We start from the raw sequence: 7,076 nt of genomic DNA on the forward strand, positions 1-7,076 counted from the left end.
TTCTGCGTGGACCACACTTACCGTGTCCACCTTTGTTCCCTCTGTGTGCCAGAGTAAAACCAAACAATTTTCAGTCCATTCAACTTCCACCTCGCATGGGCAGCTCTGTCTGGCACAGAGTTGGTTCTTCCTTTACGTTTGCTGAACTTAAATATTTTAGCTCAAATGGGTTGCCTTGAGATTTAGTCAAGCTACTTTATAATAAGCCTTATATAACTAGATAAGTTGTTACCTATTAAAAGTATAGCATCCTAGTTTGCCTTAACTTTCAACTTGGTACATCATAGAGTCACCTGGGAAGGGAGTCTCAATGGAGGGATTACCCAGGACAGGTTGATTGTTAATTACCCAGGACAGGTTGATTGTTAATTGATATAGGAGGGCCCGTCCCACTGTGGGCAGCACCATTCCCTAGACAGGTAGACTTGGGCTAGCTAAACACAAGCCAGATGTGGTCAGTAAGCACATTCCTCCATGTTTTCTACTGTACTTCTTTGGCTGTGAGTTCCTTGGTTAGAGGTGATGTCTCAAAGAGACCAGCCTTCGGGTTCCTGGTTGATCTCCTGCCCTGGTTTCCCTCAATGACAGACTGGGACCTACCTGTAAACTGAAATCAATTCCTTTCCTCCCATACACTGCCTTTTGGTCCTGATATCGGTGACAGCAACAGAAAGGAAACTATAACCAGAAATAAATTGTGATGGGTACAAATAGGGCATTTCTTAGATTTGTTCTTTGCAGTTGTTGGCAGTTTGGTTTCATTTGAAATAATTGTTCGTTGTTTTTGGTATTTCAAGACAGGGTTTCTCTCTCTCTCTCTCTTTTTTTTTTTTTTTTAAGACAGGGTTTCTCTGTAGCTTTGGAGCCTGTCCTAGAACTAGCTCTTGTAGCCCAGACTGGCCTCGAACTCACAGAGATCTACCTGCCTCTGCCTCCCAAATAATGGGATTAAAGGCATGCACCACCACCACCCAATCCTAAAATAATTTTTAAAAGTCAAAAAAAGAAAGAATCATCAGGGTTTTTTCCTTCCATAAAGCAGGTTCAATATACAGCTCACACCACACATTTAGATGTCCCAAACTATGGAGATTGGAATACTGCCATGCTACTAAAACTAATAAACTGAAATAAAGTGAGCTATAAAAAATAAAGCTGCTGGGGCTGGAGAGATGGTTTGGTGATTAAGAGCACTAACTGCTCTTGCAGAAGGACTGACTTTGGTTCCCAGCTCCCACATCAAGTGGCTCACGGTTGTTCATAATTCCAGCTCTAGGGAGTCCGACTCTCTCTTCTAGTCTCTGCGTACACTTGCCAGCATGTAGTATACATACCCACTGTGGGAGTTTGCATATAATTGACCCCCCTTAAGGGAGTGGCACTATTAGGCGGTGTGGCCTTGTGAGAGTAGATGTGGCCTTGTTGGAGGAAGTGTGGAGGATGGACTTTGAGGTCTCCTAGGCTCAAGTTATGCCCAGTGTGACACCCGGTTCACTTCCTGTTGCCTGTGGCTCCAGATGTAGAATTCTCAGCTCCTTCTCCAACACCGTGTCTGCCTGCACACCACCATGTCCTGCCGTGATGACAATGTTCCAAACCTCTGAAGTTGTAAGTGACCCCCAGTTAAATGGTTTGCTTTCTAAGAGTTGCTGTGGCCCTAACTAAGACACTCACGCTACCCTTTCCTCTTCCTGTTCCCCAGGCCCCGTGAGGTGAAGCAGTTTTCTCCACCACAGGCTTCTTCCATGGTGTTCTTCTTCACACCATGCCCTAAAACCAAAATGCCAAGTAACTCTGGGCCTGAGTAAATGTTTCCTGCTTTTCAGCTGTTCATTGCATGTATTCTAGTACAGCCACAAATGGCTGACTGGCACAAACATTATTTCAACTGCTTCTTCCCTTTCTCAGACAGACCTGACTCTGGCGCTATGGTATGAGTGACAATCTGTGGTATGGAGACATCCCCTGGCACCAGATGTGCCTTCTCAGAAGACTGAGGGTTGGCCTCGCGGGTGATTGATGTCCTCACCCAGGCTAATATTCGGTGAGTCTGTGCCCCGTAAGCAAAGTTTATGCAAAACATAAATGAGCATTATCAGATTCCCCTGGGAGACAAGGGGCTGATAGGAGACGAGGGTTTGTATTAGTTCTATCCATGTCGGTTACTTGACAGAAACTGTTTTAAGAGGAGAACGGTTTACTCACAGGGTTTGGTTCACCGTGGTGGGGAAAGCATGGTGGAACAGCTCACGGGAGCTGGGGTGTGTGGCGGGGGTCTGTTCACACCATGATAAACCAGGAAGCAGAAAAGCAGCATCAAAGGTATGACCTTCAAACCACCCACACACAAGGGTCCACTTCCTCCAGCTATGCGGCACTTCCCAACGGTTCCTCCCAAAACTGTGCCACAAACTAAGGACAATTATTCAAAACATTGGTCCAAGAGAGTAATTTCAGACTCAAATTATAATTGGAACAGAGTGATGAGAATAGAATGATGTTAAAGCCCAAAGAGAGCAGCGCAAACAGAGAGAAGCTGCAGAGATACCTCCGCTTTTAAGCGCACTCAACCTAAGAGGACCCAAGAAATGAGAGCTCTGTCTTTAGCGTCCACGTCAGGTGACTCATGTTCTCCTGGAACTCTAGTTCCAGAGAACCCAGTGTCCTCTTGGCTTTTGTGGGCACTTACGCTCTTGTGCAAATACACACAATAAAATAAAATCTTAACCATCGCCTGAGACCTGGGAGAGTCTACAGTAGACCATGTTGCATTGCTGTGGGGCACATTTCCGGAAAGATGCTTTTAAGGTTAAAGCGTCTCAAGATACAACAGAAAGGCAACAAATTCTTCTTAATCAAGGGAAATCTAGACAAAATAGTGAGAAATCGCATGGTGGACTGGGTAACAATTTCCTTCATTAACGGGATATTGGAAAACCACAGGGACCGCGTTCCCAAACAGAAAGCTCACAGGGATGACACAGAGACATGCACATGGATCACCCCGCCTTGGGTGAGGACCAGCCTGGGTCTCCCATGTCTGGTTTACTCTTCCTGCTTGCACAAAGCCAATGTGCTACCTATTCTCCAGCCGTGAGCCTCACTAGCTTTATTTTCCTGCGAAAAAAAGATCAGCCACCAGCCTGAGCCCAGCTGTTCGACCCCGTCACACCCCAGAAGAGAAGCCGGACAAACAGTGCCAACTTCCTTTGCCAGGTAAAGAAATTAGGGTTGGGCCAGTCATGTCGCCCATCCCTGTAATTCCAGGACTTGGGAGGCTGAGGCAGGAGGATCCTAAGTTCTAGGATAGCCTGAGCTACTGGACTGACTCAAAAGAACTGGGGATAGAACTTGGTGGTGGAGTACTTGCCTAGCATGTGCGAGATCCTAGAATCAATCCCAGTATTGGAAGAAGGACGGAAAGAAGGGAGAAAGGGAGGGAGGGAGGGAGGGAGGGAGGGAGGGAGGGAGGGAGGGAGGGAGGGAAGGAGGGAGGGAGGGAGGGATTAAAAGGGGAAAAAGAATAACAGAAGGAAAGGAAGGAAGGCAGGTGCGGTGATCAGTTTTTGTCACCAGAGCCACCTGGAGAAAGGGACCCTCAACTGATTGATTGCCTCCATCAGATTGGCATGTGGGCTGGCATGTGGGACTTTTTTAAAATTAATAACTGGTGCGGGAGGGCACAGCCACTGTAGGTAGTGCCACCCCTAGGCAGGTGCCTGTGGGTTATACAGGAAAGCAGGTCGGGCAAGCCATGAAGATTAAGTCAGTAAACAGTGTTCTTCCATGGCCTCTGCTTCTGCACCTACTCGCTTTTGAGTTCCTGCCCTGACTTCCCTCAGTGATGGGCTGTGGTCAGAATGTGAAGCCAAATAAACCCTTCCCTCCTGCAGGTGCCTCCGGTCACGGTGATTTATCACAGCAACAGAAAAACAAATGAGGACTGGGAAGTAAATAGAGGGAAGGAGGGAAGAGGGGGAAGAAAGAGGAGGAAGGGAAGAGAGGAGGGGAGTAAGGAATCGGAATCGAGGCTCAAGGAAGTCGAAACCAAGAAAGGTCCCAGGCTGGGCAGAGGAGGCAAAGCTGACCCAGCGGTAACGCTTCCCTGAGACCCACCCCGTATCTTCAAACGGTAAAACAAGACTTCCGTGAACAGTAAAAACCCAAAGTCTTTCCTTCAAGGCCAGTGTGTCCAGGCACATTCTGGCAATCCCATCTTCCTTCAGAATCCCTCCTACCCTCCCGGAATCCTATTCCATTCCCTCCCCAAACTTAACCGAAAAAAAATTCACTGTGAGCACATACGGTCTCTCCACTGTGGTGGGTGGGGGAGGCAGGTATGAGCAGGAGAGCAAGGGATGTGAGGGGTTAAACTGGATACTCAGAGCAGGGCAGCCAGCACTGGCCAGCTACTGTGTAACCTTGGGGCAGGCACTTAACCTCTGTTAGCTTCTTGAACAATGGTACTAGGGATGGCCAGGGTCTGGTTGGACAGCCATGAGAATCAGAAGATAGCATTCCCAAGCACAATGTTACCCACAGGATATAAAACACACAAACTCATCCTTGGGGCTACCCTTTTCCATCTTCTCTGAGATCAAAGGGTTGGCTCTTGCAAATAAAATGATCATTATAGCGTGAGCATGTGTGTGGTGACGTGTGAGTGCAGGCACGGAAGTGTCATGTATGAATGTCAGAGGATGACATTGTGAGGCTGGGTCTCTCCTTCCAGCTTTACGTGGTATCCGGGGTTTGAACTCAGGTTCTCAGGCTAGCGTGGCATGCACCTTTACCCGATGATCATTTTGGCCGACAATGTCTATCTTTAGCCTTAACTGGCAGGATCCCTCTGCCCACCCATAACTTCCTTTTGCTCACCCCATTGAAGACACTAGATCCGGAGCAAACTGTTTGGAAGGCAGGCTACATCCCGAGCGCAGACCCTCCAAACATCCCCCAACGGCTCACACTGAAGTCCAGCCTCATTGCCTCGTGTCCTGGATCATGCAGAATTCTAGTTCTCCTTTATGTTTTGGTGTTGGGGATAGAGTATGGCAAGTCAAGTACTCTCTCACTGGACCACACCCCCAACCCCATCCTGGGGGAGTCTAGGCGAGCATTGTACCACTGAGTCACATCCCAAACTCCTTGCTGGGTAGGCAAATGCTTTACCATTGAACTACATCTCCAGCAACCTTCCTGTTGATTTTGAGACAGAATTCACCTACCTTTCCCAGACTGGTCATGAACTCCCTTTGTAACACAGGCAGGCTTGGACCTTTATTCTCCTGTCTCAGTCTTCTGAGTAACTGGGATAAAGGTCTGTACCCCAGGCCCCGCTTCAACCCTACTTTCTCGTCCATATGCTTTTCCTCATCCACTCAGATTATAGCTGATGGAATCCAGGGCTTATACATGCCAGACAATCACTCAACCAACTGAGCTATGCCTTTAGCTCTAAATTGTGTTTTTTTTTAAATAAATATGCATTCATTGTTTAAAAAAAAAACACACAAAAAATAATGGATTTCCTGATGACATTTTCATTCGTGTTTATCATGTATTCTGTTCACGTCCCTCCCCTCCCATTCTAGTTGAAATTCTGTTACTTTGATGAAATACCCTGCCAAAAAGAAAATTAGGAGAGAAAGGAGTTTGCTTCTGCTTACAGTTCCAGGTAACAGTTCATCATGATAGTGACGTCAAGCAAGGCAGGCGCTGGAAACAGCTGATCACAGGCATCCACAGTCAAGAGCAGAGAAGAAGGGAAGCATGCGTACACATTGGCGTGCTTACTTGTTCTCAGCTAGATTTCCCCACCATGTCATGGTTCAGGAGTCACCCTGAGTAGGAATGGCGCTACCCACCATGGGTTGGGTCCTCACAAGTAAACAGTCAAGACAGCCCCCTACAGAGATGTCCATAGGCCAAGCCACTGTAGAGAAGACTCTTCACAGGTGATTCTGGGTTGCACTAAGTTGACAAAGTTAACCCTTACACCTCATTAGTGAACCCCTTGCTCTCCCTAAATAATATCCATTCTACTATCGAGACATATATTTCTTTTTTTTTAATAACATAGCAATTTTTATTTTACATTCACTTGGTTGTTTTTTTAAAATTTTTTTTAAGATTTATTTATTTATTATGTATACAGTGTTCTGCCTGCAGCATTATGTCTGTAGAACAGAAGAGGGCACCAGATCTCATTCTAGATGGTTGTGAGCCACCATGTGGTTGCTGGGAATTGAACTCAGGACCTCTGGAAGAGCAGGCAGTGCTCTTACCCTTTGAGCCATATCTTCAGCCCGAGACATATATTTCTTAATCTAGAGTCCACAGATGAACAAAAGCAGGAGATATGCCTTTCCGTGTCTGACTCATCTAACTTAACGTGATAGCTGCCTGACCCATCTGTTATCTCACAAACGAACAACCAACTTATCACCACGTACTGCATATCACACCGCAAGAGCCAAAGTCAGACCAGGTGTGGGAATCCTTCTGCATTCTTCATTATATTAAAAAGTGAGAAGACTGTTGTCAATATTCAATACATGTTTGTTGAATGGATGTCCAAATGATTGGATGAATTATACTGGGATGGTTAATACAATCACCTTGACAGGACGTAGAATCACCCAGGGGACAGCCTATGGGTGTAGCTGCAAGGGCTTATTTAGATTAAGTTAGCCCCTGAACATGTCTGTAAGGTGTTATATTGATTGGGTTAACTGAGGTAGTAAGACTCACCTTAACTGTAGGTGATACTACCCCATGGAATGGGGTCCTAGACATGGATAAAACGGAGAAACTAAGCTAAGCATCTTTATTCATCTTCCTCTTCTTCCTGACTATGGATGCTGTGTGGCCAGCTGCCTCACACTCCTGCCACCATGCCTTCCCCGCCATGATGGACTATGTACCCTCAAACTGTGAGCCAGAACAAATACTTCTTTCCTTAAACTGCTTTTTTTTTTCCAGATATTTTGTTGCAGCAATGAAAGTCGCTAATACAGATACCATGGATTTTTTTTTTTTTAATTTCAAAAACCCAGTGAAGGGGCTAGAAACCC

General features: G+C 46.3%; 1 protein-coding gene across 3 annotated transcripts in view; it reads right to left on the reverse strand.

Moving 5' to 3' along the window:
- Window positions 1-7,076, reverse strand: part of Caln1 (calneuron 1) — a 476,552-nt gene that overhangs the window by 311,018 nt on the left and 158,458 nt on the right. The window lies entirely within an intron of this gene.

This window comes from Chionomys nivalis, chromosome 3, assembly GCF_950005125.1.
Source record: "Chionomys nivalis chromosome 3, mChiNiv1.1, whole genome shotgun sequence".
NCBI classification, from domain to species: Eukaryota; Metazoa; Chordata; class Mammalia; order Rodentia; family Cricetidae; genus Chionomys; species Chionomys nivalis.